At 47.4% G+C, this 15,924-nt stretch overlaps 1 protein-coding gene across 1 annotated transcript in view; it reads left to right on the top strand.

Annotated features, from left to right (window-relative positions):
- The window catches only part of TMOD1 (tropomodulin 1), a 93,355-nt gene that overhangs the window by 2,259 nt on the left and 75,172 nt on the right, over window positions 1–15,924 (top strand). The window lies entirely within an intron of this gene.

Here is a 15,924-nt window from a genome sequence, read left to right on the forward strand (position 1 = left end):
GAGTGGCTTTCCCCAGTGCCAAGGGAGGACAGAGGTGGGCAGTGTCACTTGCTGTGGAGAGACAGGAGTAGGGGGATGAGGACTGGAAAGGAGCCATCAGGATTGGCATGGATCATGAGGACTTTGACCAGGGCATTGCAGCAGGCTCAAAAAATGGGATCTGCCAGTGACCTATCCTGTCTAAGCCTCCGTTTCTTCCTCTATACAGTGGAGATAACAATAGCCCCATTTCATAGGGGCTGCTTGTAGGAATTAAGTGAGGTGATGCAAGGCAAGCCCTCAGCCCAGAGCCTGACACTGCAATGATAGTATTAGTTGTGGTGAGGGGCAGAGGCAGGAGCTAACAGGAGCTGAAGAAGTCGAGACGGAGCCTACAACTCTTTCTAAAAGCTTGCATGAGAAAGGAAGGGAGAGGAAAGGTAGCAGGAACTGAGGACAAGGAACAGGGGAGGCAGGCATTCTGGAATAAAGAGTATGGCAAGAAGTGAAAAGAACCCAGGAGAGGGGACAGACTTAAAGGAGAGTCTAAAGGATGTGCCCATAATGAGGACTGGGGACCTTCCTTAGTGACCTGCAGAATGTCATAGACTGCAGGTGGACTTCATCCCCTGGAATGAGCAAAAAGTAAAACGAAGCCCATCCTGGCTCAGACCCCTGTGTCCCTGGAGACCAGTGTCTGCGAGGGAGATGGTGATAGGCCATGAGGGGTATTGTGACCTGCTCAGGGGCCTCATGACCTTGGCTTACTTATTCTGAAATGACATCATCTATCGATGACTCCTGCTGAGTCCAGTCGTAATAGCCTTTTCCAGCCAATGTTTTGATTTTCCAGTCTCACTAATGGGCCAGCCAGGCTGCCAACATTTCTAAAGAGGCCAGTTCACTTTTCACTTAAGGCCAGAACACCAGATAGATCAATTATTGGGCTGCTAGGAGCCATTCTTAGTTTAAAACCACAGGCCTGTTTCTGGGGAGAAGCATGGACCAGACAGTACAATTCCGTACTGTTTCCTCTCCTTTGTTTTGCTTTGTAAAATCTTCCTTTGGCTAATCATGATAGGACCTGATTCTCTTTGCTCTTAATGAGAGAATGAGCTCATTGGAGTCTACTTAGGACACAGCCTGGGAGGTTTTCTTTTGTGTTAGGTGGTGGTGGGTCTTTGATCTGAAAAACTGAACTAACTCAAGCATGCCTTTCATTTCTCCTTCTCGAATGTCCCTTTGGTTTTCTCTCAGAGAAGAAATGATTTGTGAGGGTTGGAGATTATCACCTGTGAGGAGGAGAGAGGGAGGGAGAGGGAGACAAGGGCTTGCATCCATCCGCCCATGTCCATCTCTGTCTCAGTTCATCTTCTCCGGGGCCCCAGCCTCAGGCCCCACTCACTCTGGGGCTTCAAGGGTGGTGAGCCCAGGGCCATTCCTTGCAACGATTCTGGAGGGTGACAAGTTGTGACCACTACGGTGTTGCTCTCCATGCCCAAAGGAAGGAGGGAAAGCAGAACTGCCTCTTAGCATCCTTCAGCCTCCTTCACAGACTCATCGCTTTTGCCCATCCCTTAGCTGTTGGTGCCACTCCTACACCTATTCTTTCCACCCCACACTCTCACAGTCTCATTCACTCCTAAGGCTCCAGTCACCTCCCTAATTCTTGCATCACTCTGGACTGCTCTCCTCCTCTAGACACTGCCTCTTTCTTCCTTGCTCTTCACCACCCCATTCATTTGCCCACTGAGTCCTGTCAGCTGCTACCTTCCTTAATTTCCCTTACATTGTTTCTATCGCTGTATCCACTACCCCACTTGAGGACTTCTCCTTCTCTTCCCCCAAGCCTCTTAAAAGTATTTCTGAGTCATTCCTTTTTCCATGCTGTTCCTAAAAGATCTCCACTTGTGTCAATTCTCTCCCTTCAGGAACTCCCCATTTCCTAAGGGATAAAGACTAGATTCCTTAGCCTCTGAGATCAGGCCTCAAGCTAGGACTCCAAAATCATATCTAGATACTCCTCCAAATTCACTTTACCTTCTGGTCATGGTAAAAGCATGTGCCTTCATGCTTCCCTGCCTTTGTCCCTGCTGTTCTTTCTGCCTTCAGGGCTGTTCTCCCTCTTCTCAGCCCGTGCACTTGTCATCACCCTTAAAAGCAAAGTTCTTTATTGACTTACCTGTACCCTCATAGCCCCCTGTGCCAACTCAGAGCACCAGCCAGAGTAGTGTGTCCTAAACATGATCATCCAATGATACATCTTTGTCTCTGACTAGACTAAAAGCTCCCTTTTTCTGGCTCATTTATTTCTGCTTCCCCATGTGCAGCTCAGAGGCTAATGTCTGACATAGTACAGGCACTTCAGGTTTTAATAAATGGCTGACCATTGAATGAATGAATACATGAAAGAGTAAATGAATGAAGGCTCTGTGATAACCATGACAGTCACACAACACCAACCAGCATTTACAGCATGTTCTCCTACCCAACCAAATCACCAGCTCTATGAGGCAGAGACCACACCTGTTCTGCTTCCCACTGCCAGCTCCCCAGCTCCCGTCAGCCCCATCATAATAAATAGCTAGTGTGTGAATCCATGTGTTTATTTGAAACTCACAGTAACCCCAAGAGGGAGGAACAGCAAATATTATTACCTATCTTTTGTAATAGGACGGTAAGCCCCAGTAGGAATTGTCCCAGGTCATCCAACTCCAGAAAACCGAAGTGCTCTCCAGGGTTTGGCAAACTTGAGAAATGAGTCTTCTTGTTTTATATCCATGCTTCTCTAACTTTAATGTGCATTGAAATCTCTTGGGATCTTTTTAAAAATGCAGATTCTGGTTAAAGAGCCATGAGGTGGGGCTTGAGATTGAGTTTCTAAAAAGCTCCTTGTTTCTAATAAGCTCTAATGAGTTGATTAGAAAATAAGCTTAATAATTCCTAATAAGTTCTAATAAACATCTAACAAGGTGATGCTGACTTGTATGTGTAAGCCACCACGTTTTGAACACCAAGATGAGTCCTAGGCACCACCAAGCTTCCTCCTGGCCATTGCATTAAGATAGTGGCTTTTAAAACCTACAAATGAATTCATTTGTGCCCTGGATCAAAATCAAGGGCTCTTTCTGGTCGGCAAACTTCTTGCAAGTTTGGATCTATGAGCACAGGATGGGTGCCCAGCCGATGCTGGGGTGGGAACCTGAGATACCTGAGACCCTGAGACATCAAAACCCATCAGAAGTGTGCAGAGTGAAGGTAACACAGAGGGAGATGCGAGGACAGACTTCCTCCATGCAAACCAAGAGAGACTTAAAAATTCAGAATGGTTGGCAACATTGCATGCATTTGCTTATTGCGGTTTTACGTTGTATTCCACTTACAGCATTAAAAAGGCTTGAGATGGCTTAAACTACATGGCTAGTGCAGCTGGTAAGAACAGAAATTCTGAAAAGAGGGCAGACACCCTGAAAATTAAGATCACTAAACTCTTGGAGAATCTGATTAGAGCTTATGGACCCTTGCTCCACAAAAATGAACATATTCATATATACAGCCATTTGCATATCATTTCAGTGGGTGTGTGGATTCCCCTGAAGCCTATTCAAAAGCCCAGGTTAAAAACCCCAATACAGAGAATAAAGAGAAAATTATGCCAACGCCCTGGCTGAAGATGACAACTGTATTTGGACACTCAAATTGGTTCTGAGATGACTCATGGCAGCCAAGGGAAAAGTGGGGGCGAGAGGAAGGGGAGGACTGTTGGTGTCTGACAGGAGAAGGAAGAACACCCATCTTTCAGGAGAGGGAAATATTTTCTTAACCCCAATCCTCAGTATATTGTCAAGATAGGCCCCTAGACAGAAGGGAGTTTAGTATAGTGGTTAGGAACACAGCCTCCGGATCAGTCTGCACAAGCCCAAGGAGCCCAGGAGCAAAGAAGGGCACACTCAAATCCTTCATTAGTCCCTTTGGGGGGCCTTGGATAGCAACTGACACATAATGAGACACAATCTATCTTCCTGACACACACACACACACACACACACACACTCTCACACACTCACACTGGAGACCACCTCACTTGATTCAAATCTAAGGTCTGCCAGTTACTGGCTCTGTAATTTCAGGTAACCTTTAACATTTTTTTTCTGAGACAGTCTCACTCTGTCACCTAGGCTGGAGTGCAGTGGCACAGTCTTGGTTCACAGCAACCTCTGTCTCCGGGGTTCAAGCAATTCTCCTGTCTCAGCCTCCCGAGTAGCTAGGATTACAGGTACACGCCAGCACACCCAGCAAATTTTTATATTTTTTAGTAGAGAGAGGTTTTGCCATGTTGGTCAAGCTGGTCTCAAACTCCTGACTTCAGGTGATCCAACCACCTTGGGTTCCCACAGTACTGGAATTACAGTCACGAGCCACCGCGCCTGGCTAACTTAGAACATTTCTGTATCTAGTTTCCCCATCCATAAAGTGCAGTTGTGTGGGGATGAAATTAGTTCCTATATGTCAAATGCTTAGGACAGTGCCTGGGATATTATGTAAATGTGAGCTGTTATATTATGGGAAGGTGGCAGCATGGGGCACTGGTAATGAGTGCTGATTGCCTGCCTGGATTCAAATCCTGGTTCTACCACTTATTAGCTTTGTGACCTTGGTCAGTGTACTTACTGGGTTAAATAGTGTCCCCCCCCCCCCCCCACCTAGCACTGCAGAATGTGACCTTACCTGGAAGTACGATCTTTAAAAATGTAATGAAGTTAAAATGAGGTCGCACTGGATTAGCATAGGTCCTAACTACCCTATGACTGGTGTCTGTATAAGAAGAGTGGACACATGCCATTAAAAAGGCTTGAGACAGCTTAAACTAATCTATATAGGCAGCATAACTAGTAAGGAAAGATGATGATGAAGTCAGAGATTGGAGTGAGGTGGCTGCAAACCAAGGAATGTCAGGGATCGCCAGCAGACCCCAGAAGGTAGGAATGGGCGTGGGACAGATTCCCCCTCAGAGCCTTCAGGAGGGATCAACCCTGCTGACACCTTGGTCCTGGACTTCTGGTCCTCTGAACTGAGACAGCATAAATTTCTGTTTTAAGCCATCCAGTTTGTGGTCATTTATCATGGCAGCCCTATAAAACTAACATAGTCTGCACTTCAGTTTCTTCATCTGTGAAATGGGGATAATAAAGTTACCTGTTCCACAATGATTAAGTTTCCATGTTAAGAGCTTAGCATTGTGCTGGTATGCAGTAAGAGCAAAACAAAGCTTGCTATCATAAGGTACAATGTCACAGTGGCCAGCAGCAGCCTCAAGAATGATGTTAATGGTAGTCTGTTGTAGGTCTCTAATTTATTGACTCAGTTCTCTGTTGATGAATGTATATGCCTTTTCCAGGTTTTGGGTTTTTGTTGTTGTTGTTGTTGTTTTGAGATGAGATCTTGCTACGTCACCCAGGCTGGAGTGCAGTGGCTCGCTGCAACCTCTGCCTTCTGGGCTCAAGTGGTCCTCCCACCCTAGCCGCCCACTTCTTTCAACCCCAGAAGCTGGGACCACAAGTGTGTGCCACCTTGCCTGGCTCATTTTTTGTATTTTTAGGTGAGACGGGTTTCACCATGTTGCCCAGGCTGGTTGCGAACTGAAAAAGGGTACACCAATGTGACTTCTCTTCTTTGTAAGGGCACTGGTCTCACATCATGTCAACACTGGGAATTCTCAGACTTTTAAATCTCTGTCAATCTGCTAGAACACATATTTCATTCCACAGTTTGCTTTTTTGTGATTATAAGTGAGCTTTGTTATTATTTATATGTGTATTAGCCATCAGTATTTCCTTTTATGTGAATTGTCTATTCTTTCCTCTTCCCACATTTTCTGGCCTGTTCTTTTTTTTATTGGAGGAACTTTTTGTCTATTAAACAAATCAGCCTTTTGTTTAATATGAAGCAAATATATTTTCCCCAGTTTGCCATTTGCTTTTGGTATTGTTCATATTAATTTTCATATTGGTTTTTCCAAAAATATAAAAATGTGCTTCATAAAGCTCTACCTTACATTAACACCTGCTATGAGGCAGGGTGATGAAGTTCATGTTCGTAAAATGGAGAATGAGGATAGGAATGAATTCCACAAGCTTTTCTACAAGTTAGCTTTTCTTTTTTTTTTTTGAGATTGAATCTCACTCTGTCACCCAGGCTGGAGTTCAGTGACGTGATCTTGGCTCACAGCAACCTCCACCTCCCAGGTTCAAGTGATTCTTCCACTTCCACCTCTCGAGTAGCTGGGATTACGGGTGTCCATCACCACACCTGGGTAATTTTTGTATTTTTAGTAGAGACGAGGTTTCTCCATGTTGGCCAGGCTGATCTCGAATTCCTGACCTCAGGGGAGGTCCACCCATCTCAGCCTTCCAAAGTGCTGGGATTACAGATGTGCCACCGCACCCAGCCTACAGATTAGCTTTTATTCTACCAGTGCTTTTGACTTATAGCTGTCAAAGCCAGTGAATGCTGGGCATTCATTCATTCATTCATTCAACGAACATGTCTTCAGCACTGCACAGGTGAAGGGCTTTGTGAAGGACCATGGGAGACAGAGATGTTTGCCCTCAAGTAGCTTTTAGTCTTGTGGGAGTGGGGGATACCCAAAGATAATTCAATAGCTTCCAAAGAACTCTGATGGCCTTTCTTGTTTGTATTATGTTTGGCTTCTTAAAACACTCTTCTGCTGGTGTAGAGGAAAATGAAATGGAAGGGGCAGACCCTGGGGAGAGCTAAGTGTGGTCTCAACCAGGAAAGTTCCAGAGACCCAAAAGAAGGAGTGGAGTGCAGCATGGTTTGAGGGCAGGAGGTGCAGGCCAGCTGAGACAGGGAGGTATCTTCAGACTCTTTTCCTGGAACCCTGTTGCTTACATATAATTCCTATGGTGACTCAGACACCGTGATGACCCAAGAGATGCAAAATGAAAACATGCGCCTGCATGTACACACACACACATACACACACACACACACACACACACACACACACGCCTTTCCAATTTAAACCACTTGACAACTTGGACATTGAGCGCATTGAGCATGGCTCAGTGTGTTCTGGGATAAAGCTCATAGCAACTGCAGAAAGTGATGGAGTCAAACACTATGTTTAGTGTGTTTGTTTTTTTAGAAGGTACTTTCCCATATGACTAAGAGAATGAAATCAGTCAGGGAAAATAACTGCAAATGAGCCAGAAAACAAGTCTGTTAACAAGAGCTGGTCTCTAAGTCCCCATCCTCCTCCATTCAGAGGCTCCAAACACATCTGTCATAATAGAACAAGGCCTTAAAGGGCCTTAAGTTCTATATCGTCAACTCCCCAACAACCACCATCAATCAAGACATCAGTCCTCTCTGGAAGACCTCATCCAGGGCTCTGCCATTGCAGCTCACAGCCCTTAGAGACAGGTGCTCACTACTTCTTGCCTTAGCCCAGTGTACCCTTGGGTAGTTTTTGTTTGTTTGTTTGCTTGTTTTTTGAGACAGGGTCTCGCTCTGTCACCCAGGCTGGAGTGCAGTGCTGCAAATAGGACTCATTGCAGCCTCTTCCTCCTGGGCTCAAGCAATCCTCCCACTTCAGCCTTCTGAGTAGCTGGGCGTACAGGAGTGTGTCATCATACCTAGCTAATTTTTTAATTGTTTGTAGAGACAAGGTCTCACCATGTTCCCCAGGCTGGGCTCAAACTCTTGGGCTCAAGCGATCCATCTGCCTTAGCCTCTCAAAGTTCTGGGATTACTGGTGTGAGTCACCATACCCCACCCTTAGGCAGTTTTTATTGTTAGAAAGTTTCTTGTGCTGATCAGAACTCTACCTCCAGGTAATTTCAATACATCTATGTCTCCTGCCCTCTGGGGAGCCACAGGCTTCTTCTGTACCCTCTTCCCCAGGTGAGCCCAGTAGAGGTTTGGAGAGTATGACCATGTTCTTCCTGGTCCTTCAACTGTTCTTCATATGACACCTTGTTCACCTTCTCTGGACTCAGCACCACTCATGAGAGAAGGTCTAATTCACAACAGAGGTCATCCCCATGTCCAGAATGCATATCAAATGTGCTCAGTATCATTAGTCATCAGGGAAATACACAATGAGTTCCCACCACCTATCCACCAGAATGGCTAACACCAAGGTGCTGACAGTACCAAGTGTTGACAAGGTTGTGGAGCAACTGGAACTCTCATACATTGTTGGTAGAAATGTAAAATTATAAAATTACTTTGGAAAACTGACAGCATCTACTGAAACTAAACATATGCCTACTCTCTGACCCAGTGATTTCACTCCTGGGCACACACCCAAAAGAAGGAAGTGCTTATTTCTACCAAAAAACATATTCATAGCACTGTGTGTAATTACCAAATACTGGAAATAACCTAAATGACCATAAAAGGTAGAGTAAATTAATTATGGTATATTTCAGATAATGCAATACTGCACATCAATGAGAACAAACTGGTACTACACACAACAGCACAGGTGAATCTCACAGATAATATGTTGAAAGAAACATATAGTATATATACTATATATTATATAGTATAATATATAATATATATTTAATACATTATATTATATAATATATTTAATAATTTATATAACTATAAATATATATATTATATAAATAATTTAACTATAAATATATATTATAAATAGTTACTTTTGAGGGAGATTGGGAGGGAGTATAAGAAAGTTTTCTTGTGGGCTGGAAATGTTTAGTATCTTCGAGTGTCTACATAAGTATATAAGTATGGGGAAATTATATGCGTTGTATACTTAAAACTTATATGCTTGACTGCATATAGCCAGTGTCTTTTAAAAAAAAAAAAAAAAAAGAATTACCACCTGCCACCGACACAAAAGACTGTGGCACAGAGTTGAGCTCCAGCACGAAGCCAAGCAAGGCTGTCATTGCCCTTACTTTGGCACTACACTTTTATCATCACAGCTAAGCTCTCACCATGGCTTTGAGGACCAGCACCTCTCACTATTGATTTATGCTACAGTCGCTGGAAAGTCCCAAGTCTTTCTCAAGGCTGCTCAGCCATGTCTACCCATCCAGTGCTTGCAGGCTGCAGGCTGGACCTGAGGGAAGGGGAAGGAAAGCATGTCCCCTTTACAGTATCCCTTGACAGAACATTCAGTCCGTGTCCTGTTCTCACTTTACAGAAGAATCCCTAAATCTCAGAGGCGCTAAGTGGTACCCTGAGGCTGCCCAATCAGCTAGAGCCAGGGCAGGGATTTCAGCCCATATTTGCATGGCCCATAGTTCAAGCTCGTATCATTAACCAGGCTGACCTAAGACAAGGCCTCACCTATAAAGAGAACTAAGGGTCCAGGGCATCCGTTCTGCTCCAAGGGTGGTGGATGAAGAGATGATGGGTGCGACATTGCCCCAGGAATCTCTGTGTGAGTCTTGTCGCTCCACGTTAAGTATAAGCACCTGAGAGCCAGGACCGCTTATTAATTTCTGTCTCTTCCACAAAAGCCCAGCATACCCTCCCCATAGTGGGTGCCCAGTAAATACTCACCAGTGAATTAGGTTGTAGAAACTGAGATCCAGAGAAGTACAGCAATTTGCTCATGGTCATATGGCAGGTCCTCAAGTGAAGTCAGGACTCATAACCAGGCCCCCTGCCTTCTATGGCAGTGCTTCTGCTGCCATTGCACAGTGGTCCTAGTGTCCTCTAGAACCCAGGGCTGTAGATTTCAGTGGACTGGAAGACACTAGGGAGGAAAAGGACCATCACAGATTAGCGATGACTGAGCCTGGCCCTAGACCCTTCAAGGTGTGTGTCCTGGGGCAAAGGCTGGAAACAGGTTTTACACCTGTGCAAGTGCACAGAGCCCTGCTTTCGGAGGGACCCTGTGCTTGGTGGAACGTTCTGCAGCCACTGTCTTGAATTTTTTGTTTGTTTTTTTGAGACAGAGTCTTACTCTGTTGCCCAGGCTGGAGCAGGCACAGTGGCACAATCTCTGCTCACAGCAACCTCTGTCTCCCAGGTTCAGGCATTTCTCCCACCTCAGCCTCCTGGGTAACTTGGATTACAGGTGTATGCCACCACACCTGGCTAATGTTTTTGTTTTTTGGGTTTTTTTTTGTATTTTTAGTAGAGACAGGTTGGCCAGGCTAGTCTCAAACTCCCGACCTCAAGTGATTTGTCTGCCTCAGCCTCTTAAAGTGTTGTGATTACAGACATGACCCACTGCATCTGGCCAAAATTCTTCATAATTTTATTCTTGAATTTATATTTTTAAGTGAAGTTCCAATGGTGTAGGTACCAGGGCTCAGAACCTCAGCTTGCATGAGGTCCCACCTCTTGCTGCCTCACCGCTTCCTGGGCATGGATTCTTGGACTAGAGCTCCTTTGCCCCTAGCACCCTCTGGTTCCATTTAGCCTCCCCAGTTCCCACTCCTGCTGGGCTACCAGTGAGGGCCCCTGGCGTGTTCAGCTGGAAAATCTGCAGGGCAAGCCGTTCATCCACCACTCGTCCAGGTACCTAATGTCCCGGCACAGGGTTTCCAATATCCTTGGGAATCACCCATGATATTGCAGCCTCTGTGCCGAAACATTAGGTAATCCGAATTAGAAGTGGACAAAAGGATTGTGTTGAGTCAGTGGCCAGGACCAGGATACCCGCTACCTGGATCAGGGACAGACAAGAAGATTGTGTTGAGCCGGTGGCCCGTGGGAAGGGGAAATGCCTGGCACGACTTCCTGGCCCTCCTCTAGGGCAGGATGTATCAGTCCTGGGTGTGATGAAAGAGAGAAGTTGGCACCCAGTGGGCTTCTCATGCAGTACACGGATACCTATGTGGATCACAGTATTAAATAATAAATTTTTAAGACCCATGACAGTCTGGACATGGTGGCTCACACCTGTAATCCCAGCACTTTGGGAGGCTGACGCAAGAGGATTGCCTGAGCCCAGGATTTTGAAACCAGCCTGGTCAACATCACAAACACTGTCTCTACCAAAAGTTTATAAAATAAAACAGAAATGAAAAATCTTTAAAATCACCATGCCAGATCAAGAGAGAGACAGTGGGAAAAAGGAAAAGCTTTATATTTTGATACTTTTTTTTTTTTTTTTTTTGAGACAGGGTCTCACTCTGTTATCCAGGCTGGAGTGCAATGGCATGATTGTGGCCCACTGCAACCTCTGCCTCCCGGGCTCCAGCAATCCTCCCACCTCAGCCTCCCAAGTAGCTGGGACTACAGACACGCACCATGTCTGGATTTTTCTGTCTTTTGTAGAGATGAGGTTTTGCCATGTTGCCCAGACTGGTCTTGAACGTCTGAGCTCAAGCAATCAGCCCACCTCAGCCTTCCAAAGTGTTGGGATTACAGGCATGAGCCACCACGCACAGCCCATTTTGGTACCTTTAACAGCAACTTTTTCTTTCCTTTTGAGTAAAGAGTCCCACTTTTTTACTTTGCACTGGACCCAGCAAATTATATAGCCAGTCCTGCCTGGATCTTTCAGCAAGGCAGGTTGAGAAACTGAGGCTATTCTACACAGGGGCTCCTTAGGCGAAGCTCAGGCCTCTCAGTTCAGCTCTCTCCCTCTCCCTGTTGCTCCTCTGCTCTCTTCTGTCTGGAACCCATCACAGGTGACAACAAGCCCCCGGGACGTGAAACTGCAAGCACAAAATAGTTTTATTTTTATGAGCTGCAAAGGTCCCTGCACATTGGAGGAATGGTTATTGGCATAATTATTGCATCACATTTTATGACCCTGATATCAGCCTTAAAAACTAAGGAAGCTAAGCCCCCTCCAACTTCCATTACCATTTGTCTACTCCTTCCACACCTTCCCCTACCCCTGCCCCACCCAGTCGAGTCCTGGTTGACTTTCTTCCCCTGCCAGTCACTGGCCTGAGGTAGGATTCAGTTTTCTACCCTGCTCCCAGGTGTCGGAATCCCTGACTGACAATTCAATTCGATCTGCAGTAACTGCCTTCACTCTGAACAAGGCAGGGGCTGGGCGCTGAGATGTGCAGATGCCGGATGTGATCTTGGCCCTTGCCCGGCTCAGCCTGGGACACAGGGAGATGTGGGAAGTCCTAGTCTCCTCTGCTAGGCAGGGCAATGCTGCTTCCTTAGAGCTGCCCACAGAGATTGTGGGAAGAGAGGGGGGCAGTATCCCAGCCAGGGGTGCCAGGAGCCTGTGTGGAGGGGTGCGCTTTAAAGACATGCTCCTTCTCTGTCCTTGGGAAGCAGTTGGAGTTGGAGCTTGGGAAGCAGTTGGAGTTTTCAGCTTGGGAGCAGCATGAGGATTGATTTTCATCAAGATCATTTGGAGGCTGAGTTGAATAAGGACAGGAAGGAGGGAGGACTGAGGCAGGGGACTGGTTGGGAGACCGCTGCCCTCACCGAGATCATAAGAGGCAGTGCCTTGAGATGGAAGAGGAGGGACAGATCCAAGGATGTTAAAGAAACGGGATTCCAGTCACAGAGAGACAGCACAGCATCACTCTGGTCATAGGTGGCCCGCGAAGTAGTCCAGTTCACATAGAAAGGAGAATGCAGTTGCCAGGGGCTGGGAGAGGGGAGAGAGGGGAGTCAGTGTTTAATGGGGACAGAGTTTCCATTTGGGAAAATGAAAACGTAATGGAGATGGATAGTAATGAGGGCTGCATGACAACAGGAGTGTACTTGATGCCACAGAACTGTGCCATTAAAAATGGTTAAAATGGTCAATTTTATGTTATGTGTGTTTTACCACAATCTGAAAAGCAACTATAACAACAAAAAGATAGTGGGCCTGTGGGGTGGGGAGGAGAGGCCGGGCATGGTGGCTCACACCTGTAATCCTAGCACTTTGGGAGGCTGAGGTGGGAAGATTGCTTGAGGCCAGGAGTTCAAGGCCAGCCTGGGCAACATAGCAAGACCTCATCTCTACAAACTTGTTTTTAGTTTGCTGGGCATGGTGATGCACACCTGTAGTCTCAGCTACTCAGGAGGCTGAGGAGGGAGGATTGCCTTAGCCTGGGAGGTGGAGGCTGCAGTGAGCTTTCATCGTATCACCACACTCCAGCCTGGGTGACACAGCAAAAAACAAAGTTTAAAGAAAGAGAAAGAGCCTTGTCAGGTACAGGCTGGTCCTGAGCTGGGGAGCGGGGCTTGGGGAGAGTCTAAGCTCACTCCAAGGGTCTGGCCTGGGTGTCTGACAGGTAGCAGAAGAGCTGCAAACCAGGCCAGGAAATGGTAGTGGTGCTGAAGCCAGACACGCATGCAGGTTGGGTACCCAGTGGGGACCAGGGTCTCAGGAAGGGGCCTGGGCTGGACAGACACTGTCTGAGTGTCCTCGGCTTATCCCAGGTACCAGGCCCCATGTGGGAGGAGATGAGAACCAGCCAGGGAGAATGGGAGAAGAGAGAAGAGCCCAGAGGAACAGGTGGGCCAGGGAGGAGTCAGAAAGGAAGTGGGGAAACCAGGAGAGTTTGGCTGTAAGGAATGGGGGGCACATTAAGGTCCCTTAGGATAGTGACTGGGTGTGGCCAGAGGGGTGGGCCTGGACAGGCTCATGGGAGGACAGGGGTCTCGTGGGAAACCAGGCTGAGCCGTACCATCCAGGCCTGAGGGAGTGGGGCCTGGGTACTGGTGGGTCCTGTGTGCGCCATCTCTCGTGGGCTACACAAGCTCTCCCTCAGGACTCTGTTCCCTTGCTCAGTCTCATCCCCCGTGGCCTCAGCTTCCACGCACCTGCCATGGGCCCCCAAGCTTCTCTTCACCCCAGCTGCCCCAACACCGGCCCCATCTTCTCCTGTCCCAGTTCCATGCTATTATGGGCTGGATTGTGTCCCCCAAAAAGCTGTACCTGTGACTGTGACCTGTGAATGTGATAAGGTTTCCTTAGGGAAACCCTCATCTAATATGACTGCTGTCCTCATAAAAAGGGAAAATTTGGACCCAGACACAAACAGAGGGTAGACACTGCAAAGAAAAAACCAGGGAAAGGAGCCTCTGCAGGCCAGCGGAGCAGCTGGGAACAGATTCGCCCTCACAGCAAGCCAACCCGGCTGAGCCTTGATTTCTGACTTCCGCCTCCAGATGGAGAGCCAGCACACTTCTGTCGTGTAAGCCACTTGATTTGTGGGGCTTTGTTGGGGCATCCCCAGGAAATGAATACAAAAGCTAAGAAATGAGCAAGCTTATTTGCCTAACTCCTCTTTTCGGTTTTTGGTTTTTTCGTTGTCACCACATCAGGACCTTGTCACTGGCCTGCCAATCAATTGGCTCCTTGAGGCAGGCACCCCTCTGCCCAATCATCTGAGAGTGGAGGGTGTCCTGTGATACGAAGCATGGCTGCCCTGAGAGGAGCCCCTTAAAGGGGGCAGGGAGTAGTGGGGAGACAGCTCTCTCAGGAGGGACGGGGCACTGCAGGTCCTCTTGCCTCCCTGAAGCCAAGGGAAGAGAGATTCTGGAGAGGGAGGTAGATGGCATTGTCTTGGGCTACAGGATTTAGTGACGATGGAACATGGCATAAAATCCCTTTAGCCGAAATGTCTTCTGGGAGAGAGGGACAAATCCACAAATATTTGGGGTATAAAGAACAGACTTTCTTTTTTTTCTTTTTTTTTTTTTTTGAGATGGAGTCCTGTTCTGTCACCAGGCTGGAGTGCAGTGGTGCAATCTCAGCTCACTGCAACCTCCACCTCCTGGGCTCAAGTGATTCTCCTGCCTCAGCCTCCTGAGTAGCTAGGACTATAGGTGCGTGCCACCACACCCAGCTGTTTTGTGTTTTTAGTAGAGACGGGGTTTTGCCATCTTGACCAGAGTGGTCTTGATCTCTTGACCTCATGATCTGCCCGCCTCGGCCTCCTAAAGTGCTGGCGTGAGCCACCATGCCTGACCAGGATGAACTTTCTAAGTCAGCCTTGCGTTCTCATCCTCAAGATGTTCACTGTGGCTAAAATAATGAGTCAGTATAACTGGAAAATATTTATTTGAACTTGTGACTCAGCTCTTCCTGAGCTCAAGGAAGCGCAGTCCATAAATCAAGATGATGCTGCCTAAGTGCCTCCTCCAAAGTGTTCCCACGTGGGCGGGCAGTGCTGGAGAAGCCATTAGCAGAAGCAACTGGACCGGCTGCCCGTGAAAGATTTAAAAGGGCCTTGTGTACTCCAGGAGCTGCCCCTTCTCGGAGCTTTCATTTCTGAGGCTTTCGTGATAGATGGCCTCAGCCCTTGACCCCTTCATTTTTACAGTCCAACCTGCTACTTCCTGGCACAGCTTGTAAATTCTATTTTTTCATATTTAGTGGAGGCTTAAGGCTTCTGCCACGGAGAAGCAAGGTGGCCAGATACACTGTAAGGGTAAAATAGACACCAGATGTGGAAGACCTGAGTTTGCAAGGGTGTTTTAAGTGTATTTATCTGTCCTTTTATTGCTCTCACCAACTCTTGCTCAGGTCACAGAGAAGCTGCTGCAGGTGGGCCATGCTGGGAGCCCCAGAGGCGTCATCACCCGCTTTCTGCCCGTCCCTCCCCTCTCAGACTTTCAGTCCCCCCAGACCTGGTCCAATCTTTCCGAAATAAAGATGGGAAAACAGAGCATCTGAGAGGAGAAGGGACTTGCCAGCGTTCCAAGAACCCTAGACCAGAAGCCAGGGGTACTCATCCCCCACTCCTCAGGTGGCACCCTGGACCAGGCACAGGGCGGAGGCACTGGGGACATGAAGACATGGAACATAGGTCCTCTCCTGAGGTACTTAGGGTCTGATGACAGTGTGGTTGGGGGAAGGGAAGTAGAGACTCCAGCAGTGACAGCCTCATAGTAATGGCTAAGATCTGTGAAGCCCGTGACCGCACCAGCCCCAGGCTACAGCCTCATCTGCTTGCTGCCCCATGATCCTCAACACCCTCCGGGGGCGAGTACAGTTAGCCATGCAGACCACGAAACCCA

This window comes from Callithrix jacchus, chromosome 1, assembly GCF_049354715.1.
Source record: "Callithrix jacchus isolate 240 chromosome 1, calJac240_pri, whole genome shotgun sequence".
NCBI lineage: Eukaryota > Metazoa > Chordata > Mammalia > Primates > Cebidae > Callithrix > Callithrix jacchus.